The 25,040-nt window shown below is 41.2% G+C and overlaps 1 protein-coding gene and 1 long non-coding RNA gene across 6 annotated transcripts in view; one reads left to right on the forward strand and one right to left on the reverse strand.

Moving 5' to 3' along the window:
- Positions 1-541: 541 nt before the first annotated feature.
- LOC141546457 (uncharacterized) lies at positions 542-4,305 on the reverse strand. Its single transcript, XR_012483307.1, has 2 exons — positions 2,565-4,305; positions 542-1,527 (listed from the first exon to the last, which is right to left on the reverse strand). It is a non-coding gene; the product is annotated as an uncharacterized LOC141546457 (long non-coding RNA).
- A 130-nt stretch (positions 4,306-4,435) lies between these two features.
- Positions 4,436-25,040, forward strand: part of FHIP1A (FHF complex subunit HOOK interacting protein 1A) — a 363,684-nt gene continuing 343,079 nt past the window's right edge. For 3 of the 5 annotated variants that reach the window (XM_074274294.1, XM_074274295.1, XM_074274293.1), the window contains exon 1: positions 4,455-4,831. The gene's annotated coding sequence lies outside the window, so the exon portion shown is untranslated. Of the gene's footprint in view, positions 4,832-4,876; positions 4,969-25,040 lie in introns of those variants that run through there. The other 2 variants (XM_074274292.1, XM_074274291.1) reach the window with 2 other exon arrangements.

Below are 25,040 nucleotides of genomic sequence, written 5' to 3' on the forward strand. Positions count from 1 at the left end.
CATATATTGTGGGTCAGGCATTGTGTTAGTGCTTTTATGTATTATCATTCTTAGTTTATAGCTGAGGAAACAGAGGCTAACAAAGATTAAGATGGTTTACCTAGGACCATACAGCTAATAAGTATCTAATGTTTAATTTGAACTCAGATCTTCCTGACTCCAGGCCCAGCATTCTATGCACTTTGATACCTGTCTAACAACTCAGTCAGCAAGTATTCCTACTCATTTATTTCTCTGTTTAAATTATTTTATATATTTTTTGTTTTAAAAGTTTAATTCCACCACTTACAAATTCTTTATTTTTAACATTTAAAGAAAATTTGAGTTCCAAATTAATTTCTTTTCTCTAGCCCTTCTCTTACCCATTGGGAAAGCAAGCAATATGATATCCATTATACATATGAAATCATGCAAAACTTATTTCCACATTAGCCATATTGCAAAAAAAAAAGGGGGGGTTTATAATTTGTTCAATTTGTTCTCAGAATGCTTCAGTACTCTCTGGAGGCGGATGACATTTTTCATTAGGAGTCCTTTGGAATTGTCTGGATTAATTTATTGATGAAAGTAGCTAAGTCTTTCACAGTTGAACATTATTACAATATTGTTATTACTGTGTACAATGTTCTGGTTCTGCTCACTTCACTTTGCATCAATTCATACAAGTCTTTCCAGGTTTTTCTGAAAGCATTCTGTTCATTATTTCTTATAGCACAATAATACCACATGTTGTTCAGTCATTTCCCAATTGATGGGTATCCTCTCAATGTAAGTATTTAATAAACTTTAATTTTATGTTAGACTCAGAGCTAAATATTGGCACTATAGAGAAAGGCAAAACCACTTTTCTTTGATTTCATATTGTAAAGGGAAAGAAAATATGCCCCCAAAATTCCATTTACTATATAATATATATATATATATATATATGTATGTGTGTGTGTGTGTAAATATGAAGACACACAGAGACAGAAATAGAAAGACAGACAGAGAAAGGCAGAGAGATAGGGAAACAGAGAGAAAGAAAGAAAGAGTTGGTGGAGGGTAATCTCAGAGGAAGGCACTAACAGGGAATGAAGATGTGGAAGACCAAGAAAAGCCTCCCTTAAGGTGGTGAGATCTGAGCTGTCTTGAAGTAAATCAGAGAAGCCGAGAAGTAAAGGTGAGCAGAGAGCATGTGGAATGGAGTAGGAATATGAAGTTTCACTTGGGAGGAACAAAAGATAGGCCAGTGTAGTACATCATAGAGTGCATTGAGGAAAATAAATTATAAGAAGACTGGAAAGGTAGGAAGGTGTCAGTCTGTGGATGGCTTTAAAAGACAACAGAGGATTTTATATTTGATCCTGGAGGTAATAGTGAGCCGCTATAGTTTACTGAATGGGAGTTGGAAGTAGGGTTGATATGGTTAGTTTTGTGCTTTAGGAGAGTCATCTTGGTCACTAATTGCAGACCTGAGGCAGGGACAGGTAGAAGTCTCTGGAAGTAGTCCAGGTTCATCGATGAGTACCAGTACTGGGGTAGAAGCTGTGACAGGAGAAAAGGGATATATCATACATGAGAGATATTATAAATGCAGAAATGACAAGAAGACAATAGAATTAGAGATCGCCAGAAAGAGTGGCATGGGAATGGGAATGAGGAAATGAGTGGACTCGAGAGGAACAAAAAGATCACTGTAGTACTTTCATAGAGTATATTGGAGAAAAAACAAATTGGTAAGAAGATTAGAGAAGGAGGAAAGTACCAGGTTGTGAATCATCATCATCATCATCATCTTCTTTTTCTTTTTTCACTACTACTACTGACTACTACTACTACTACTACTACTACTACTACTACTATACTACTATTACTATTACTACTATTACTACTACTACTATTACTACTACTACTACACTACTATTACTATTACTACTATACTACTATTACTACTACTACTACTACACTACTATTACTATTACTACTATACTACTATTACTATTACTACACTACTACTACTACTACTACTACTACACTACGATTACTATTACTACTACTATTACTATTACTACTACTACTACTACACTACTACTACTATTACTATTACTACTACACTACTACTATTACTACACTACTATTACTATTACTACTATACTACTACTACTACTACTGCTATTACTATTACTACTACTACTATTACTATTACTACTATACTACTATTACTACTACTACTATTACTATTACTACTACACTACTATTACTACTACTACTACACTACTACTACTACTACTACACTACTATTACTACTACTACACTACTACTACTACTATTACTATTACTACTATACTACTATTACTACTACTACTATTACTATTACTACTATACTACTACTACTACTACTACTACTACTACTACTACTACTACTACTACTACTACTGATTGAACTCTGGAGTCCTGCTTACTAGTTCCCTATACTTAGCAAAGTTCTGAGGTTTGGTTCCTGCAACTCAGATTTTAAAGTCAAGATCATAAACAAGGAACACAAACTAAAGCGGTAAGGCAATTTAAAAAAGATGTCGGACCCTATTCAGAGCTGGAAGAAACGTCAGAGGCCATTCTTTTTACTTCACAGATGAGGAAATTGTGGATAGAGTCACCAAGACCTGAGTTTAAGGGCAGCTAGCTGGCTCGGGCACTCAGCTCTATGATTCTATGCAAGTCACTGAACCCGTTTGACTCAGTTTCCTTAACTGTAAAGTGAACTGGAGAAGGAAGTGGCCAATCACTCCAGTATCTTTAGCCCAAAACCACAAACGGGGTCACAGAGAGTGGGACACCATAGAATTATTATTGTGATGATTGCTGCTGCTGCTGTTACTATTACAATTACTACTACTATCCGGCACTACCCCACCAGGTTCTCTTCATCATGAGCTCTTTCAAATCCAGCTCTGCTCCTACTGCCCAAGCGCTTCGGGACACCGCGCTCCGATCGCTCTTGGCTTCCCTTTCCCGAGCCGTACAAAGAGGGGCTCCACAAGACTGCTTCCAGCCCCCAAACCTTCCCTTCCGTGACGCTGAAAGAACCGGGTCAGTGCAGTGGGAAGAAGCGGGAGCTGCTGCTCCAACCTCCGCTCTCGCCCAGAGACGCGCCGCTTGAATGCGAAGCTTTGAGCAGCTGCGAGATGAGAGCAGCTGACAAAACGCTAGGCTGGGGGCCGTGGGGAGAAGAGTTTATTTGAGAAGGCTGGCGTGCCAAGAACGGAGGCAGAAAGGCAGAACCTGAGCCCGCTTTCCAAACCTCTCCGGGAGGACACAAGAGCCTTTAGGAGCGCGGGGGAAATGGATCGGCCGGGCGGACACACCCTCCCTCTCGGGGAGGGAGCGGTTACCTAACCTCCGCGCAGTTTTCCTTTTGGGTTCCTCGCTGCCAAAAGCGGCCCGCACGAACTTTCTTGAAAGGTACGTAGTAAAAGTAGTAAAGTTTTAAAACTCCAACGTTTAGAAAAGAAGCTACAAACCGCGGAGCTCATTGCACACACACTGGGTTGCAATTTTCTCTCTGCGACTCCAGGGAATCGTCACATTTCCTTCACTTTGTCCCTCGCAAGTCGGCCGGGGGCGGTTCCTCTGCCCCGCGGGATTTAAACCGGGATGCACGATTTTGCGCCCGGGGATGAATCTAAAAAGAAGCCGCCGAAAGCCGGGGGGGCTGTCGCCGGCACTAACACAGACCTGTGGCCGCTTTGGGATGGCCGCTGGCTGACCCAGCTCAGAGCTGAAAGCGGCCTTGGAGGCCCTTTGATTCAACTCTCATTTTAGTCCGCAGTCGGGGAGCATTTATTAGGCGCTTACTGCATGCTAAGCAGACATCCTTTCGAGGATCACATAAAACGCTGTGTCAGTGACAAAGGCGAGGTGACTGGTAGCACACGAGTAACCGGACAGGTGCGGAGATTCGAACCCAGGCCCAAGCCCTTTCTGCCGAGTGTGTGTACGTGTGACAGATCGGGAGGACACGACCAGCCGCGGCTCCCTGGCTAGGGCGTCCTCCATTCAGTTCCAGTCCAAGTTTCGGGGGAAAGTTCCTCCCCCCGCGCTCGGCTCCTCCTCCTTCACCTTAGGAACCGTCCGCCCTCGCAGCGCCGGAAAGGAGCAGCGGCTACCTGAGTCCGGGGCGCCCAGGGGGCGGGGGTGGGAGACCATCGCGGCGTCGGACGGTCCGGGGGACGGGGAAGCGGGTCCCGGGCGAGCGGGGAGGACGCGGGCCGGCGGCCGGAGGGCGGGCCGGGCCGTGCGCACACCTCCGAGCCGGCTGGGCAGGTTGCGGCCCCTCCTCTCCGGCTCCAGCCCCGAGCCGGGGGCGGAGGCGAGGGCAGGGCCTCCGGAGTGGGCGCGGCCCGCGGCTGGCCTGACGCACCTCCCGAAAGTTCCTCTGGGCTGCCTCCAGCAGCCAACTTTCTTCTGGGAGTCCCACCGCTCCCGAGTGACCTCGCCGGACTTGGGGCCCCTCCCCCCGGCCCCCAGCCAGGAGCCGGGGTCTCGGGCTGGCCGAGCGGCTCGTCCGCCGGGCTGCGGGAAGCCTCCGATCCTGCCTCCCCCCCGGGGATTTCTGGGCTCCGCTAGCGGGGTCGGCAGCTGTGGGAGCCGCTGAGCCCCGGGCGTCCGCGGCTGCCCCGGGCCCGTCTCGCTCGCGCTTTCCTCCCGGCCCAAACTTTGCGGAGCCGCCGGACGCTCAGGGCTTACTTCTTCCCAAGTGTGCGGGACGTTTCTGACGGGAAGGATCCTGCGGCTCCTCGCTCTGCCGGAGGAGGAGGGGCGCCGGCACCGCCCCCGTCCCCAGTCCCAGGTACGTCGCGCCTTTAACTTTACTTTTGCTCCGCTGGGGACATTTTTTGGGGGGGAGGGTGAAAGTGTCCGTGCGTTGCGCCTCTTAGCTGGCTTCGGGGCGATCCGCCTGCGCTCCCCCAAAGAACTGCATCTAGGGTAAGAGCTGGCTCCTCCTCATCAGGAAGGGGCTGGCGTGCAGCGGCGGCTGGAACCCCGGGGGGGCTGTTACTGGGTTACAGCCCTGGGGAGACGGGGCCGAGTTGTTTTGAAGGAGGTGAATGCCTGCTTTTCACTTCAGCCGCTTCCTTGGTGCGTAATGCTGGGAAGGAGGTAGCGTAAGCACCGAGGAAGAAAAGGGGCTTGGGGGCGGTCACCTTCCCCGCGCCATCCCACAGGCTCCCCTAAACCACTCTGTTCCATCTCCCCTGTTCGAGACAGACCGACAAAGGAGGTATCTCGGGGTTCTAAGCCATCTCCCGGGTGTAGTTGACTTGACAGATTGCTGTTGCCAAACTTCCGAAAGGCCCTGGTAAAACTGGATGCGAGTCCACCCCAACTCCTCTTGGCAAGGGTGGCCTCCATTCCCTTTCTGCTTAGGATGTGGAGACATGGAATTGCTGCTGAGCTGGCTGGAAGGCTTGTGGTTTGCCGATGTGGGCGATGGTGGCAGCAGTAGGATTTTTTGCCCCTCTGACCCCTGGAATCCTGTCAACCCGCATGATGAATAAACCCAGCCCTCTCCCTTTCTCCTAGACTGTCTCTTCCAGGGGGAGGCAGCCTGATATGCCTTGAGATTAGAAAAAAGTTCCCAAGGGAGGTAAGCATCTTTAAGCAGAGGAGAAGAAAGTGTGTGTGTGTGTGTGTGTGTGTGTGTGTGTGTGTGTGTGTGTGTGTGTATGTGTGTGTGTGTTTTGGGCACATGTCTCATATAATTGTACTGTTTTCCAGTAGATTGCATAGGCTTTTGGCCTCACTCTTGAAAGGGCCGTGCTACGTAAACCATCTCATTAGGAAGTCAGCTGTTCACTGTTAATAGCCACAGGAACTCTGATGAAATTATGTAGGTCATTGAAAATAATTCCTGCTTAATCGCCTTTATCCTTTTGATTAAAGAGAGAAAAGATTTCCTTCCATAATGCTCCATGCCTGCTTTGCCAGGGCAACCTGCATGTCCTCATTCATTGGACACTGGTGTTCTGAACGGGACTGCTAGTTCCTGAAAAAAGAGCTTACCTAGAATAGTGCTGAATAGTCCCTGAAACAGCTTTATCTTGTGCGTCTTTATCTTCCATATACATGCAGGGAGTAGTTTACAAGTATCGTTGTTGCTGTTGTGATTATTTTCACACTGCATACTTTTTCACTGAAAGTTCATTACTGAAAGATATTGACCACTTTTTGATGATACCTAATGCTTCTTATGAGTAGAAGAGGTTATCATTATTAATATCATTAGTACCATTGTTAATTGTCATTGCATCGTGCTTTCCTTAGGGAATGATCTTAAGGAGATGAATGAAAAGACAGGATAGGCTTCACTAAAAATATGGTGAGTGACAGATGGGGAATGAGCTTAGGACCTTAGATTGAGAGCTGGAAGAAACTTTAGAAGTAACTTAGTGCGACCCTCTCGTTTTACACTTAACAAACTTTTAGTGCTTAATAAATGCTAGTTGGCTGATTTTCCTGAAGTCACACACTGGCAGAAATGAGATTTGAGCTTGGATCCTCTGACTTCACACCTAATATTCTTTCCATCAAATGACACAACCTCTAAAGGCCCTTTGAACTCCTTTAAGAAGGGGCCACCAGACTTTGGCTACCTCAGTTCTTCAAGGTTAAATGCCTTTCCCTCCAGTCTGTAAATGCCTTTCCCCCCAGTCTGTATGACTGTGTGGTCAGATGCATGACCAAATATAAACTGCAAGTGTGAGTAAACTTTTGTCATGGATCAGTTACCGCTCGGTTTACAGATGAGGAAATTGAGATCCAGGAAAGCTGGGACTTGTTCACAGTAACAAAAAATCAGGATTTGAATCCAAATCTCCCGCCTCTGAATCCCTTGCTTTTGCTGTTTCACTACACTGGAAAGATAGTATTCTTTGAATTCCAAACTAGTAAGTCACATTAGAGTTCTATTCTTGATGTCTCATGGTTTTGTCTAGCTCTGTATCTCAGAACTACTACTTGCTTGCTAGTTTAAGAGTTTGTTCTGTCACTGCCCCTGCCCCCCATTCACTTATTGGTCCACTATATTGTGTTTTTGGCAAAAGGGATGAATTCTTCCTGCGAGGATAACTCCATATTGTGCTGTGACTCATCGTACTTGGACTTGTATAGCTGAGCAGTTAGTAACAATTTCTCCTTCATTTCATGGAGTAGTGTAACCACACGGTGAACATTATTTCTTATTAACTCTTTATACTTGTTATCGGGCCTATGGTTGGCACAGAGTCTTATTAGTTGTGTCAGCCTGGCCAAGTAACTCTGTCTTTTTGCCTCAGATTCCTTGTCCGTAAATTGACCTGGAGAAGGAAATGACACACTAATCTTCTGCCCAAAAAAACCCGAAATGGGATCATAACCGAAAACCAAGTGAAGAGCAACAACAATTTGAAAGCTTTTTTAGCAATAGGAGGGTTAAAATGGTGGATATTCCCAAGGTTTGGCTCATGGTCTGCTTACTACTTTGTGGTCAGAACTTTGCAACCCTTAGATTCATAGAGCCGCAGAATGTTAAATCTGGAAGAGAATGGAGACATGGGAAACAGCAGGGTGTAGTAGAAAGAGATCAGGAACTGGATTTGGAAGATGTGCTTTGCCAATTATTAGCCATGCAACCTCAGGCAAATTCCTAACCTCTCTCAATCTCAGTTTCCTCATCTGTAAAATGGAGATAATTATACCACAAGGTGTTGTTGTGAGGCCCATAGATATAAATAACATTGTAACCTTGAGCACTTTTATTAAATGTAATCTGGTCTTTTATTGTTGTTGTGGTTGTTACTCAAAACTCTCATTTTACAGATGAGTAGACTGACTCCTGAGATGTTGAAGAATTTGCCTTTTGGCCATGTGGCACTTTGCCAAGGCAAGTGTTAATTCCTCATCTCTATACCCATGAATTTCTTCTGGTACCCTGAAATCCTGATTCCCGCTTTGTATTCCTCACGCTGAAGTCAACTTCACTTCTCCTTCTTTTTGGTCTGCATGTTTATAACATCTAGTTATACATTATGTGTGAATGAAGTTTCCTGGAGTTTGAAACTTTGGGTTCTGTTAAAAATGAGCCCCTCCTCTGCTGTATCAATTCTGTAAGTTCCAAAGTGGGTAAGTAAGGATTTATGGTTAATTTATTTTCTTGGTGGCCACTTAGTCACGTTTAAGTTAAAATGCTGAAAGATGTGCCAAGATGCTTGCTAGGACAGAGATCCTACTTATTTATACATCTGGGTCTTACAAGGTCTCAAGTCAAATTCTTTCATTAAACATTTATTTAGAAGTTATTTTTCATTTGGTTCTTCATATAATCATCACACTCCTCCCATTCCCAGAGAAACCTTCTAAAGTCATTCAACAAAATTAAACAACATATCAGCCAAATTCTATAGTGATACAATATCTCACACCCATTGGTTACTACTTCTGCCAAGAATAGAGGGAGGTGCTTTTTCATTATCTCTTCTTCTGGGACAAACTTGGTTACTATAATTGCACAGATTTCATCCATTTACTTATTTCTTCATCCATCCATCCATTCATCCATTCATCTATCCAGCAATTCATTCAACTAGTTATTTTTTCATATACTTGTTTATTGCCCGTTTACATGGTTGTGATAATTATTTTCCTATTTTTGCTTATCAAGATGGGTTCTTGATTTTTGGGTGGGGGGGAGAGGAGAGGGAGGGTGGTAGAAGTTGCTGCTGGTGTAGTCATTCAGAAAAATGTCTAGTTTTCTGGACCTAGACTTTTTTGATACAAGTTGATTGCTCTAGTCACATCTCCTCTATCTGCTTGCCTGCCCTTTCCCCCAGCTTCCTAAATGATTGGCACCTCCCTGGCAAATTCTGAAACAGAGGCTTTCCCTCAATACCTCCTAGAAAGAGCCTGAAATGATAAGCTCTCCTTCTTCAGAATTGCCATGTTTGGCAGGTCTTCTTACCCAAGAATGGGAAGCTCTTTTGTTGGCTGAGAAATGGGTACATTCAGCCCCTTGGGAGAATGTGTTTTAATCTTGTCCTCTTGATGACTGATGCTGGTGCATCCTTCTGGGTGCCTTCTTGCTCCCAATTCCCTTGTCCTCCCTTTTGGTGTCTCACGTTCCCTAATATGAGTTACCGCAAGCTGAATAAACAAGTTATCATTTAGCCTTATTTGCAAAGCTATGTAAATACATATATTTATACACACACACATCTAAAACACAAATCATATACATATAGTACGCATATACATATATATAACATGTTGTCTCATTTGATCTCATTGAATTTCTATAATAGATATTAGATAATAGTTATTATTATTATTGAATTTCTATAATAGATTCTAGATAATAGTTATTATACTATATATATTACATATGATAGATAATAGATATTATATGTTATAATATCTATTATTATTCTCATTTTTTAAATAAGGAAAGAAGATGGGAGAGGTTAAAATGACCTACTCAGGCAAATTTTGAACTCAAGTTTTTTTGGATAATATGTTCTCCACTGCTTTTAGCATCATTGTCTGGTTTATTTTTTCTACTAAAAAACAGCTGCAGTGGAACACAAGGATAATTTTCTTTGTCTCAGCAATCAAATTACTTAATTTTTAATTATGTATATATGATTATATGTGTATTTTAAACCATATCTATGTAAATTTATGATGAAACATTAAGTGATTAGAGAGAGAGAGATTTTAAGAAAAAAACCCAAAACTAGTCAGTGATGCTGAAAACTGTAGATAGAGTGAATTTGGGACTGGGAGAGAGAGAGAAGAGAGGGGCTGGCAGGAGGTAGTTCGAGAGCACCTGGAGCTGTGATTTCAATGGTGTAGGGAGCTCTGTGGTGAAGAAGCTCCTTCTACCAAGTAAATCAGCCCCTAGTCTGTAGTCTTAGTTTTTTAAAAAGTTGCCTTGCTTTTTTTTTTTTTTTTTTTTAGCAGGTAACTCCTAAACTTTAGCAGTTTTTCCCCTTGAACTCAGATATTTATTAGCTCTGTGACATTTAACTTTTATCACCTCAGTTTATCCATAAAAGAAAAATAATAGCATCTGCATTTACAGTGTCCTTGTGAAGATCATATGAGATAACACATGTAAAGTTCTTTGCCCTAGCTATATAAACAATTTAACAGTTTTTAACTCAGGTTTTTAAACATAAAACTTTTCCTCCTGAATTCATGGAATAGAAAGCTGATTTCATTCAAGGGAGATTATAGCATGTAGCTGGACAGAAGATACTGTCGTGGCCAAAGATGCTGTGTTTGAGAGGATCAGCTTTCACATGAGGACCTTTAAGTTTCATTTCATGTTTTTCCCAAGAGAAAGCCGTAATTGGTAACAGCTGCAGAAACACTCTGCAGTTGTTGGATGAGCTACTAATTAGCTTCTATGGGGCACAGCTTAAATTTTTTTTTGAGAACTTTATTCTAGGGCATATCATCAAGATATTCAGAGACCACACAAGGTCTAGAAGTGTGTGTGTGTGTGTGTGTGTGTGTGTGTGTGTGTGTGTGTGTATTCTATTTCCTTTACAATGGTTAGAATTTACATTCAGTAGGTTATTATAGGTCAATTGAATGTTTGCATATAAAGGTGTTCCAGGCATTCTGTTTCATATTTCCCTTCATGTGTAAGGAGGAAATAAATATTTTTAGCCAAAATTCCTATCATAGGCTAAGATTTCTTAGCTTTCCTGGATACTTGCATTGAAACCAAGCCCCATTAATCATCCCAGGAAGGACATCATGTTCTACCTGTGTCCTCTGTATGTATCAATCAGAGGATTTTGAATCAGAGATTTTAAAGCCAGTGATTTTAAAGCCAGTGATTTCTGGCTGATTTCTTTTTGAATGTATTTGAAGACAGAAGAAGTTATTAATATATGTGTCCATGTGTTTATATATATGTTTATATTTATACACACACATACTTGTTTGCATGTGTGTATATATATATATATATACACATATATATATATATGTATATATATATGTATATATATATATATACACATACAGACACATACATACAGACACATACACACACACACACACTAGTCCTAGTCAACACTAAAAATCACTTATTGGTCATTGTTTTTTCTTAAGAGTTGTGCAAAAATAGTATTGTGATTTAGCTGTTTCAGTCTTGCCTGACCTTTCACAATCCCATCTGGAGTTTTCTTGGGAGAGATACATTTCCTTCTCCCACCTATTTTACAGATGAGGAAACTGAGACCAACAGGGTTAACTGACTTGTTCTGAATCACATAGCTAGTGTCTGAGACCAGATTTGAACTCAGGAAGATGAGTCTTTTTGACTCCAGACCTGATACTATCTACTGCACCACCTAAATGCTCTGCAAAAATAATGAGAACATTAATGTAATGGGGTGAATGATATGCTGGATTTGGAGCTCTAGGACCTGGGTTTAAATCTTGACCCTGCCACACAATACCTTTGTGACCCTGGTTAAGTCATCTTGCCTCTAGGCTTATCAGTTTCTTCACTTATGAAAAGAGGGACTTGATAATTGCTAAGATATGAGTGACTGATTTGCAGTCTAAAGATCTAAGGAATCACTGTAGGGGGATTCAGAAATCTTAGCTCCTAGATCTGGCTCCTAGGTTGGACATTTCTTTTTTTTAAATTGGGAAAACACTTTGATTTGTTGTTGTTTTTAATACACATTGCTTTAAGAATCATATTGGGAGAGAAAAATCAGAGCAGAAGGAAAAAAAAACAGAAAAAAGAAGTGAACATACCATGTATTGATTTACATTCAATCTCCTTAGTTCTTTTTCTGGATGGAGATGGCATTTTCTGTCCAAAGTCTATTGGTTTTGCTGTGGGTTACTGAACTATGGAGAAGAACCTAGTTTTTCATAGTTGAGTATTTCACATTCTTGCTGTTATTGTATACAATGTATTCCTGGTTCTGCTTCTTTTGCTCAGAATCAGTTCATGTAAATCTTTCCAGGCCTTTCTATAATCAGCTTGCTCTTCATTTTTATAGAACAATAATATTCAGTTCCCCAATTGATGGGTATCCTTTTCCACTTTTTTGCTACCACAAAAAGAGCTGCCACAACATTTTTGCACATGTGGATCCTTTTCCCTCCTTTATAATTTTGTTCTGATACAGACCTAGTACTAGCACTGCTGGGTCAAGGGGTATGCCCTTTGGGCATAGTTCTGGATTGCTCTTCAGAATGGTTTGGTCATTTCACAATTCCATCATAGGTTGGATGTTTATTTAACATTACAATTTCATGTAGGGTACTCTTGGTTTCTCTGTTATGTAACTCTCACCTGTGGTTCCAAGAATCTGTAGCATATACAATACTCACACTTCGGTAAAACCATTTTGGCAATGAGGCAAAACCAGGTTGAGGATAGCTAAATGAACTCAGATGTCTACTCCAAGCACATAGTCTTCTCCTAGTGAAATGGGTGAATGAGAATAATTAGAGCTTGATCAGACATCAAATTAAGATCATCCACTGTGTCCGGGTCCATTGCCAGTCACTCTCACTTTGTCTTGCCATTCCACTTTGGTGTCTTTGGAAGAAAGAATAAAGCTGATGATTTTGTGCAACTTGACTGTCAGGATATCACCTTTGGTGTCATTGGTCCTATTTGAAAATAGAGAATAAACAACAACAAAAATCTGTAAGGTAAGGATATCATTTGACAGTATTTATGTATAGCAACCAGAAGCACTGGTTAGATACCGCAAAAAGACCTTCCTACTGGATTAGAGCAGTAACTGGAATGCTTTCCTTTGAGACTTCATTGCGATCAGAAGCTTTTAGACTGAGGCTTATTGACCATCAGATATTGAGAATATTGTATTAGGGATTTTTTCTTCAGGGAAGGATTGGACTAGATTACTTTTGAGATCTTTTCCAACCTCCAGATTCTGAAACTTTGTGCTTGATCAGTTTAGAGATCATCTAGATTATTCTTCTCATTCTTTCTAGAAAAGGAAATTGAAGTTGAGTCAAGTTAATTCAGCAAACCTTTACTCAGCTCTTGTCAAATACCAGGTACTGTGCTAAGCTCTGAGGATTAAAACAAAGTTAAAAATAAATAAAAATAAAAAAACAGATTAAAAGAAGAAAAAGGTAAAAATTGTCCCTGCCCTCAAGGAGTTTATATTCTATGAGGGATTGAAACAACTATGCATAATCAGGATAAACTGCAGAGAAAATGAAGGTTAGACACTAGGATTAAGGGGGATTGGGAAAAGGTTCTAGAAGAAGGTGAGCTTTTCGAGACTTAGAGGAAATAAGGGAAACCTTATTTAAGATCCTACAGGTTTAGTAAATAGCAGAACTGGAATTCAGGCCCTGCCCCTCTGATTCCTAATGGAATGTATTTACCACTTGACTAAAGCTGAGCAGTGGGACATCCGGCTTGGAGGGTGACTTTGGCAGTATCCTTTTTTTGTTGATTTTTTTTTTTTTTTTATCCTGTGACACTTTGAGGAAGAATAACAATTAACTTCCAGTGAAAAACATTTACTATTCCCCTTCTACCACCTTTCTAAGAATAAGTTCTCATTTATGAATTTAAAGGTCAGAATCCTTTCCCAATTTCCCCAGTCCCTTTGAAGCTTTCCCTCAGTAACAAAGGAAAATGTGGCCCCAAACCTGCCAACGAGGTGACTGCAACTGGAAAATCACACATATATTATTAACTTTAGAGAAGTTACTCAAGGACACACAGCTGAACAGAGGCAGGGAAAGCCAGAGAAGGTGATTCTGTACTTAACTAAATTGTCATTAGAAACAAAGTACCTATGGAACACCACGAGCATACTTACATAGATTTAGAACTGGAAAGGACATTAGAAGTCAATCAGTACAACCATCTTCTTTCAGAGATAAGGAAATTGAAAGCCAATGAGATAAAGAGATTTGGGTGAGGTTGCTTTGTAGTAGAGAGGAATTTGAACTTTATCATCTGACTCCCAATCCATCACTTTTTCTGCCATGAAAACTTTTCTAGATTTTTTTTTTTTATTATAGCTTTTCATTTATAAGATATATGCATGGGTAATTTTTCAGCATTGACAATGGTAAATGCTTTTGTTCCAACTTTTCCCCTCCTTCTCCTCACCCCCTCCCCCAGAGGGCAGGTTGACCAATACATGTTAAATATGTTAAAGTATAAATTAAATACAATGTATGTATACATGTCCAAACAGTTATTTTGCTGCACAAAAAGAATCAGACTTTGAAATAGTGTACAATTAGCCTGTGAAGGAAATAAAAAAATGCAGGTGGATAAAAATAGAGGGATTGGGAATTCCATGTAGTGGTTCATAGTCATCTCCCAGAGTTCTTTCTCTGGGTGTAACTGGTTCAGTTCATTACTTCTCTATTGCAACTGATTTGGTTCATCTCATTGTTGAAGAGGGCCACGTCCATCAGAACTGATCATTATATAGTATTGTTGTTGAAATATACAATGATCTCCTGGCCCTGCTTATTTCACTCAGCATCAGATCATGTCAGTCTCTCCAGGCCTTTCTGAAATCTTCCTGTTGGTCATTTCTTACAGAACAATAATGTTCTATAACCTTCATATACCATAATTTATTCAGCCATTCTCCAACTGATGGGGATCCACTCAGTTTCCAGTTTCTGGCCACTACAAAGAGGGCTGCCACAAACATTCTTGTGCATGTGGGTCCCTTTCCCTCCTTTAAGATCTCTTTGGGATATAAGCCCAGTAGCAACACTGCTAGATCAAAGGGTATGCACAGTCTGATAACTTTTTGGGCATAGTTCCAAACTGCTCCCCAGAATGGCTGGATTCTTTCACAATTCCACCAACAGTGAAGTTCTGTAGCTAGAGGAGGGAATGATCTGAAGAGGGAAGGGTTTGAGAGTTGATTTCATCTTGCAGAAGCATCAATTTCTAAAGATTACAAAATCCAGGAAAGTAGCCATGAGGGAAATGATAAGAATTCCCTGATTGCCCTCCTTAAATGGTGGAATGTCTAGAAGGTACTTTCCTTGTCTTATTGATCTTTCTGTTATCTCCCAGTTGTGATCTATGTATTGTACATGCCCAGTAATAGTCTGATGAATTGATTGTGGTATCATGGGAAGAACTCTGGCATTAGACTTGGAGAACTTGGATTCAAATCTTGACTATATGTATACATTTACTATTTGGATGACCTTACAGAAGTCACTTAACCTGTCTAGCTCTATATCTTCATCTGGAAAGTGAGGAGGTTGGACAAGGAAATTTCGAAGGGGTCTTTTAGCTCTAGATACTGTCTCTCCTTTTAGACAATAAGATATTTTAATTTTTATAAATTAAACAATCATACCTTGGTAGCTTTATGTTTAGATACAGATACATCCATTATTTTCACCTAAACAATTTATTTCAGTTAAACAGTTAAATAGTTGCAGAAAATTTGCAAGTTGGCCTTGGATTGCCTTCAGGAATACTGGTTAACTGTTATTTACTTAAGAATTGTGTGTTTACCTTTGTAATGTTGGTTTCTAATCAATTGGATGACAGCTTAGTTTTAAGCATAGGGAACCTCACTGATTTCTCTCTAAACACACCTTCTCCCTTTCAGTTTTTGCCAAATGTCTTCCCTCTCTCCCTCATTTTTTCTTTCTTCCCTCCCTCCCTCCTTCCTCATTTCCTTTTTCCCTCCCTCCTTTCTCCCTTCCTTCCTTCCTTCCTTCCTTCCTTCCTTCCTTCCTTCCTTCCTTCCTTCCTTCCTTCCTTCCTTCCTTCCTTCCTTCCTTCCTTCCTTCCTTCCTTCCTTCCTTCCTTCCTTCCTTCCTTCCTTCCTTCCTTCCTTCCTTCCTTCCTTCCTTCCTTCCTTCCTTCCTTCCTTCCTTCCTTCCTTCCTTCCTTCCTTCCTTCCCTCCCTCCCTCCCTCCCTCCCTCCCTCCCTTCCTTCCTTCTTTCCTTCCTCCCTCTCTCCCTTTCTTCCTTCCTTCCTCCCTCCCTCCCTTTCTTCCTTCCTTCCTTCCTTCCTCCCTCCCTCCTTCCTTCCTTCCTCTTTCTTATGTCTCCCTATGTCAGTTTGAAAGTGAAGTAACCATTTATGGCCTAATGCAGTGCTTCTTAAACTTTTTTCACTCCCTACTCCTTTTTACTTGAGAAATTTTTATGTGACTATATAAGTATAGAGGTATATAAAATAGATATACAAATCAATCATTTATTAATAATCATAATTTTGCTACAATTCTCCCCCTTCCCATTAAATTATCAGACCCCATATGGAATTGTGAACTACAGTTTAAGAAGCTGGGGCCTAAGAAATTAGGCATTCACCAACACCTCATGCCCTGTATCAGGATTAGGTCAAAATGTATTCGTGAGTTAAGACCTAAAGTATGATACTATAACAAATTAGGAAAACAAGGGATAGTCTACCTCTCAGATCTGTGGAAGAGGAAGGAATTTATGGCCAAAGAAAAACTGGAGTATATTATTGAATACAAAATGGATAATTTTGATTATATTAAAAAAAGTTTTTATACAAACAAAACCAATGCAGCCAAGATTAGAAGGGAAGCAGAAAACTGGGAAAAAATGTTTTTACATCCAAGAGTGCTGATAAAGTCCTCATTTCTAAAATATATAAAATTTATAAGAATATAAGCTGTTCTCTAATTGATAGTCAAAGATATGAACACACAATTTTCAGATGAAGAAATTAAAACCACTTTTAATTATATAAAAAATGCTCTAAATCACTATTGATCAGAGAAATGCAAATGAAGATAACTCTGAGGTATCACTACACATCTCTCATATCAGGAAAAGATAATGATGAACATTGGAGGGGATGTGGGAAACTGGGACACTGATACATTGTTGGTGGAGTTGGGAAATGATTCAGCCATTCTGGAGAGCAATTTGGAACTATACCCAAAGGGCTATCAAGCTGCATGCCCTTTGATCCAGCAGTGTTTCTACTGGGCCTGTATCCCAAAGATATCATAAAGGAGGGAAACGGACCTACATGTGAAAAAAATGTTTGTTACAGCCCTTTTTATAGTGTCAAGGAACTGGGAACTGAGAGGATGCCCATCAGTTGGGGAACAGCTGAATAAATTGTAGTATATGAATGTTATGGGATATTATTGTTTTGTAAGAAATGACCAACAGGAGATTTCAGAAAGGCCTGGAGAGACTTAAATGAACTGACGCTGAGTGAAATGAGTAAAACCAGGAGATCACTGTATGGGGCAACAATAAGATTATGTGGTGATCAGCTCTGATGGAAGTGGCTCTCTTCAACAATGAGGTGATTCAGGCCAATTCCAAGAGACTTGTGATGGAGAGAGACATCTATGACCAGAGAGGGGACTATGGGGACTGAATGTGGATCACAGCATAGTATTTTCATCTTTTTTGTTATTGTTTGCTTGCTTTTTTTCTCTCATAGTTTTCTTCTTGATCTGACTTTTCTTGTGCAGCATGATAATTATGGAAATATGTATAGAAGAGCTTCATATTTAACCTATAGTGGATTACTTGTTATCTAGGAGAGAGGGAGAAAATTTTGGAACAAATTTTTGTAAGGGAGAAGGTTGAAAGATGTCTTTGCATATATTTTGAAAATAAAAAGTTAATATTAAAAAAAATAAAGCAAAACTAAGCAAAAAAACCCCAAGCCAGTTTGCTCCTCTGCCCCTCCTTAGGCAGCCTGCTTTTCCCTTGTTCCTCTTTTGGGAGCTCACCATATTAGTGTTGGAATTAGGGAGGATGCCTGATTGGGTTAGCCCACTGTGGCCCAGAATTCCCAAAGTAACATTGATCCATCTGCCTCAGTCTCCCTAGAAACAGGCTTATAGTGTGCCCAGCTACCACGTGTTGTCTCAGGATCTCGTGTTCCTATTTTAAAAGCTGATGTGAATTGTAATACTGAGTAACAGCCAATGGCCAAGCACTCTAATTATGAGGGCTGGGACAGACTGAGGTGTTTGGCCCTTCCCTGATGACAGCTTTCTTTATTTTGTAACTCTTCCTCTCAGTCATGGCCCTTGTCATTCTGACTCTGGCTTGCTGGGTAAAGACTTCCTGAGTTTGTTTGTCATTAAGGAGTGGCCATTCCTTCCCAATAAATCACAAGAATAGGCCTGGCTGAGCTTCTACCTCATTCTTGACTCATCCATTTGTCCTCTTCAGGAGTAAAGCAAGCTAGGAAGACACTGAAGACCACATCTATAACCTGTAGGCAGGGGCTTTCCAAATCTGCATCTTCCCTCTTGTCCTTCTAATGAGCTCCTATTTCTTCCACCAATTGATGGACAGCTCCATTTGGTTATCTGGACACCATATCAGATTTTGCATATTTTTATATGTGCCTCCGGACAAAATTAGTGCTTTTCCTTCACCACAAGTCAAGTTTCAGGCTGAAAAAATAACTTTCTACTCCTTTTTCTCCCTTGCTTCTAATATTCACTTGATCACTTAATCTTATTGATTCTTCATAGACTTAGGTCTGAAAGGGACCTTAAAGGTCATCCAGCCCAACCTTTTTGCTTTACAAGTGGGATCTGCCAGGATGTCCATTTATTTATTACTCGTGAAGGTAATCAGAGTTTAGATTTGAATCCAGATCCTTTGACTCCATTCCAGTCTTTTTTTCTTTGTACTATGATGGTAGTCTGGTCATAGACATGAAGACTCATTGAAAAAGAGATGATGTCTTCTAACTCTTTGAAATGATAGCAGAGCACTTTCAGTAGAGTTCTGTAGGTTCTAAGTAAGCATTTGATAGTACTTCCTGTTGTGACTATCTCATCTCTGGGGCCTAACCCCTTATTATCTCATATGTGGACTATTTGCAATGTATTCTTAACTGAGTTTGGTGTTTCAACTTTGCCTCCCTTTCCCCTTGCCCTTCCCCCCCATTCTCCAGAATTAAATCCAGATTAATCTTCTCAGATAGTAATGACTTACATTTAAATATCACTTCAAAGTTTATGGGCAAAGCTCTTTCTTCCTAGGAATTCTGTAGGGTAGATACTATAAAGATCACTGTCATTAGGTAATTTCTAAAGCCCAGGTCTGGCCAATGGCTTCTTTGCTTGGAGGAATGGCTCCCAGTGGCCTCTAGGGTGTCCTTTCTTAAGCTTGCTTCATTCTGCTTTCCAGCATAATATTCCCCTTCCTATGTACTCTGTGTCCCAGTCAAAGTGACCTGCTTGTTCCCTAAGTACAGCATTCTGTCATCTGTCTTCATGCGTCTCCCAGTGCACAGCTCAGGTGCTATCTCCTGCTAGCTCTCCCTGGTCCCTCCCCTTCTCCACCCACTTAATTTATATTTGTTCCATTTTTAGTTTACATTTACTGGTGCTTGTGCAGATTCCCTTCCCCATTCCCCAGCGGAATATAACCTCCTTTAAAGTAGGTACTGTTTAGTTTTTCTGTTTGTACTCAATAAATGCCCATTCATTAGAATTATCCCTAATTTACAGATAAAAAAACTGAGGCTCTCTGTGCCCATGGTTACCCAGGAAGGTGGGATTTGAATTCAGGCCTTAACATTCTTTTCACCACTACACTGTCCTGCTTTGGTGCTATTTTGACTGGGTCATTATTGAAAAACTTTCACCTCTTCCCTGGGAGCCGGGGAAGTCTTTGGGGGGGCTAAACATCATCATTTTGATATATATATATATATATATATATATATATATATATATATATATTTTTTTTTTTTAAGCTGCAGCAAAATATGCAGCATGAATAATGGGCTTTTGTGTTGACAGTTTTATGTTATCCATGCTTTGTTTGTGTTTAACAGGAAACATTTTCCCCCCTAGTCTTTCATAATGACATGACCTTTTCTTTCACGGAGTTTGTCCTCTGGATTGTTTACTCTCCAATTTTATGAGGTGTCAAATTAACTTTCTACTGAGTAGTGTAGGGATTCATCCGAATACTACTGAATTCATAAGAACTTTTTGTCCTCATATATTTTCACAATCAGTAAATTCTTATAATAGAACCAGTGATCATGTTTGAATCCAGAAAACATGGCTTTTTAAAAGAGAGCCTTTATAATAGAAACGATTGGGAGCCATGAATCTATAGGATAAATCCATTATTCTTATTTTGACCATTAGGGACTATTCCCCATCAGATTTCTATGGGAGGAACTCTCTCTACTGAACTCATATCATCCCATTTCCCTTCACTGTCTTCCCTCCACCCCCATTTCCTTTGAAATGATGAGACTTGGGATGGAGCTAGTCCATTAAGGCAAATTCAAGGCATTCCCCTTGGAACTGGTATTTTTTTTATCATGTGGGAAGGGAAAGGAAACAAGCATATATGAAGCACCTACTATGTATCAGGTTTTATACTAAGCTTTTTACAAATATTATTTCATTTGGTCCTCACAAGATCCCTGGGAGGCAGGTGCTATTGTTACCCCACCAATTTATTTTGAGGAAACTGAAGCAGACAGATATCTGTCAGTTGATCAGGGTCAAACAGCTAGTAAATTTAAGGCTGGATTTGAATTCCAGTTTTCCTGTCTTGACAAGATGAGGGAATAATCTTGGCTAAACTATAAACTCCTTGAAGGTAGGCAATGCTTTATATGCCCATTAGACTTAGTAAAGGGACTCGAATGTAAAATGGCTTTGATAGACTTTTTGATTAATTGAATCACACACTTCTATGCGAGTGTGGTGTTTGTATTTCCATGTCTGGAAGTTTTATCTATTGTTATCCATTTCTTTAAAGTGGACTTGGAGTAACCATTGTGACTTTCCAACAACTACTGACATAATCTAGGTGTCAAGTTTTTATCAGTTCTGTGCCATATATTTATGGCATAAATATTACATTGACTGAGTTATTTTATTTTAATTATATTTTTTCTTGTGCGACTTTTAAAAAGGGACAATTATCTTGTCCCAGATTTTTTTTTTTTTTCTATCTGACTGGGATTATGACAGTATCCTTTAGATTTCGTCTGTCATGGAAGCACGCACTCCTTCTCTAGACAGGTTCCATCCTGTCCTATCAGATCACTTAGCTTCTGCTGAAGTCAACACCTGCTCTACCCTCTTCATTGCCAAAGTGTTGCCAAACCAATATGCAGAATAGGTTTAATTCTCATGGTTCTTGATTGTATTTTTGTTTGTGAACTTTTTGGGGTGGAAATATTCTCTGCAGACCCTCACTGACTTTTCTTTCTACTTAGGCTACTCGTGTCTAGTCATTTCTCATTAACTATGTTTTTGCTTTCAAAGTCAGTGGGTGCTGATTAACTCTTAGGGTTCAAGGTGAGACCCTTTTGAATAATAAGACAACTAGAAGTTTATCAGCCACTGACTGTGGCAGGGACATCAATCTTATATCTTCTCTAAGAGATGGAGGAAGGGCTCAGAAGGACAACTGTTGCCCATCCCCTGTATCTTTCCGTGTTTTTGTGCCTAGTACCTCGGGCAAGCACAGCCTGACACATAGTTCTTCCCTATCTGAGCACAGGGCACAAAAGAGAAAATGATCTGGACACACTAGCTTCCCTTCATGGCTCTGCTGCCTCCTGCCATAAAGAATCCTCCTTGTCAACACACTCAGAGCTGTAGCCATATTTGAAAGGACTGTTAGGAATACAAGCCCCCAAATACTGTCTTTTCCTGCTTCTCTACCCTGTTTGTGGTTGAGTCATGTCAGTTGTATTCTATTCTTTGCCACCCCACTTGGGGTTTTCTTGGCAGAGTACTGAAGTGTTTGCCATTTGCTTCTCTAGCTCATTTTACAGAAGGGGAAACTGAGGCAAACAGGGTTAAGTGACATGCCCAGAGTCACACAGCTAGGGTCTGGGGCCAGATTTGAACTCATGAAGATGAGTCTTCCTCACTTCAGACCCAGTGCTCTGTCCACTGCACCGCCTAAAATAGATCTCTTTGGCTGGGCTTTATTGCTCTTAGTCTTACTCATCTTGACGCCTTGAACTGTAGTGCTCCAATGCTATCCTTTAGTTTTTTCGGCAAAGACAGGAGAGTGCTTTGCCATTTCCTTTTTCAGTGGATTAAGGCAAACAGGTTAAATGACTTGCCCAGGATCACACAGCTAGTGAATCTCTGAGGTCACATTTGACTCATTCTTCTTGACTCCATGCCCAGTGCTCTATCTATCGAGCCACCCAGCCGCCTGTCTGTAGACAGCCTTAGTGTGTGTGTGAGTGTGTGTGTGTGTGTGTGTGTGAGGCTGATACCCTCCTTATTAACTCTGCTGCCTTCCTATTCTTATAGCTCAGTTATCTTGCCTCCTTAAATGACAGCTACTCACAAACCAGTTTTTGAAAGATTCCTTCATGGAGAATTGTTGCTGTGCAATATTCTTAAATATTCATTACTTTGACTTTAAGAGAAATGTCAGCACTTAGACTTCAATCTGTCACTGACACCTTCAGAGAAAGAGGATGATATTTTATATATATATATATATATATATATATATATATATATATATATATATATTTCCCCCTGCTTGAGGGCAGGGGCTGAGTCATTTAAAAAAAAATCTTTAAATATGACAAGATCTTAGTATCACATTTTAATGGGGAAGAAACTAAAGGAGGTAGAGTACTGGGGGATTAGTATTGTATGTGCTCAACATTGTGTTCTCTCTGTGTGGAAGAGGGAGAGGAGAAGGAGGAGGAAGGGGAGAGGGATGGTAGTATTTGCTTATGGTGAGCTTATTTTCAAGTAAGTGACAGAACACTACATATGCGAAACAATTAGAAAATAGAAGGATATGGAATTGTCGGCTGAAAGGGCTTTGACAGAAATTGATTTGTTCTGACTTCACCAGGGGAAGCTATGCAGGTACTGGGATTGAAAGTAAAAAATAGCTAAGATAAAGGCAAGGAGGAGGAAGGGCATTTAAGATTGGTGGGTAGGGGAGAGAAGGCTGCAAGCAAAGGTATTATGAGTCTGGAGAGGGAAAGAAGGAGAGGTGGGGAGAGAGGAAGGGATGGGGGAAAGGAAGGGAGAGAGAGAGGAGAGAGAGAGAGAAAGAGAGAGAGAGAGAAAGAGAGAGAGAGAAAGAGAGAGAGAGAGAAGAGAGAGAGAGAGAGAGAGAGAGAGAGAGAGAGAGAGAGAGAGACAGAGAGAGAGAGAGAAGGAGGAAGGGAGAGAGAGGGAGAGAGGCAGGGAGATAAAGGGAGGAAGATGGAGGGAGGGAGGGAAGGAGAAAGAAAGGGAGGGAAGGAAAGAGACAGAGGGAGGAAGGGAGAAAGGGAGAGAAAGGGAGTGAGGGAAAAAGAAGAGAGGGAGGGAGAGAAAGAGGGAGGAAGGGAGGGAGGGAAGGAGGGAGAGTGAGTGTGTGTATTGGGGATTACAATTTGGGATCCAAAGTGATGGGAGAGTAGATGGCTTGTGTTGGGAGTTTCTAGGAGAAAAAAAAGGTCAGCACTGAAGGGCGCCCAGTTGTGAATGCTTCTGAAGGTTAATTTGATGGCCTGTGGTCCAATGAGAGGGTCCCCGGTGTCAGTTTTGTGCGTTCGTTTCTCAGAGACAGGGCAGCCGAGCGGCTGCAGGACCCGCCTTGGGGTCAGAAGACTTGGGTAACAACTCTGCCTCTGACGAGAGCTGTGCATGTGAGTGAAGCACAGAGTGCCTGTGAGTGTGGGTAAGGCCCCGGCTCTGGAGCTCAGCTCACGTGCCGCCTTCCACCAGAAGCTTTCCCCATTCCCTTGGGTTGATCTCCATCCATACTCCCCCACCCCCCCTTACTTGATATATGTTTGACATATTTTACATTTCCTTTTTCTGTGTATACGCTGTGTCCTCCCTGTACCACACCCTCTCCCACCAATTCCTTCAGCTCAGAGATCACTTTTTGTTGTTATTGTTTAATTTTTGTATTCTTGGGTAGTTAGGGGGCTCAGGGAGATAATGTTGGTCTTGGAGTCAGAAACATTTGAATCAAATGCATCCTTTGACCCACACTAGCTGTGTGATCCTGGCCAATTCATCTACTTAACCCCTACCAACTCCAGGGTAGTCATCTGTAAAATGGAGATAATAATAGCACCTATTTCCCACAATTAAATGAGATCATATTTATAAAGCGCCAATTATTATCATGTGCTATTATTCCCAAAGCCCAACCCAGGGCTTGGCACATAGTAGGCAGCAGGTACTTGATACATGCTTAGTAGGGAATTGATCCTTAACCTCAGTGCTCCAGCTAATTCTCTGAAATTATACGGTACAGAGGAGTTGCCCATCTTTGTAGAGGGAGTTTCCATACTGGAAATTCCCAGAACTCATAAAATTAGAGACCTATTCTTGGTCCCTTTATTTTCTTCCTCAAATTCTTTGGGTTAATTAGTCCCTTCTCAGCTATTTTGGTCTGAATATATGAGTTGGAAATAAGAATTTTCAGGACTCTGAAAAGGTGTGCTTTGGAAGTATGAGAAGTATAATACTGCCTCATAGCTGGTAGCGAGGAGAGAGCCAGGACTAGAGTTAGGAGCACCTGGGTTCAAATCTGACCTCAGGTACTTATTAGCTGGGTGACCCTGGGCACATCACTTCACCCTGTTTGCCTCTATTTTCCCACCTGAACTAGAGAAGAAAATGGCAAATCTCTCTAGTATCTTTGCCAAGAAAACTCCACAGGGGGTCGAGAACAGTGGGACATGACTGAAACGACACTCCAACAATAATGAACACACAGCTCGTCTGGGCCACCTGGGCCACTGCCTGCCTATGTGGATATCATAGGGAAGATAACTCCAATCCTTAATTTTCTCATCTGTAAAATAAAAGAGGTATTGATATGTTCTTTTCATATCCAGTGAGGTGCTTCTGGTCAGACCGGAAGTTAGCAGGAGATGTACGTTGAAGCTTAGGTGCTCCAGCTCTAAAGTCTTTCATTCCCTCCTCCTTCCCTCCATCCCATCCTTCCTTCCTCCCTTCTTCCCTCTTTTCTTACCTTTCTTTATTTCTCTCCTTCCTTCCTTCCTTCCTTCCTTCCT

Source organism: Sminthopsis crassicaudata, chromosome 6 (assembly GCF_048593235.1).
Source record: "Sminthopsis crassicaudata isolate SCR6 chromosome 6, ASM4859323v1, whole genome shotgun sequence".
Taxonomy (NCBI): Eukaryota; Metazoa; Chordata; class Mammalia; order Dasyuromorphia; family Dasyuridae; genus Sminthopsis; species Sminthopsis crassicaudata.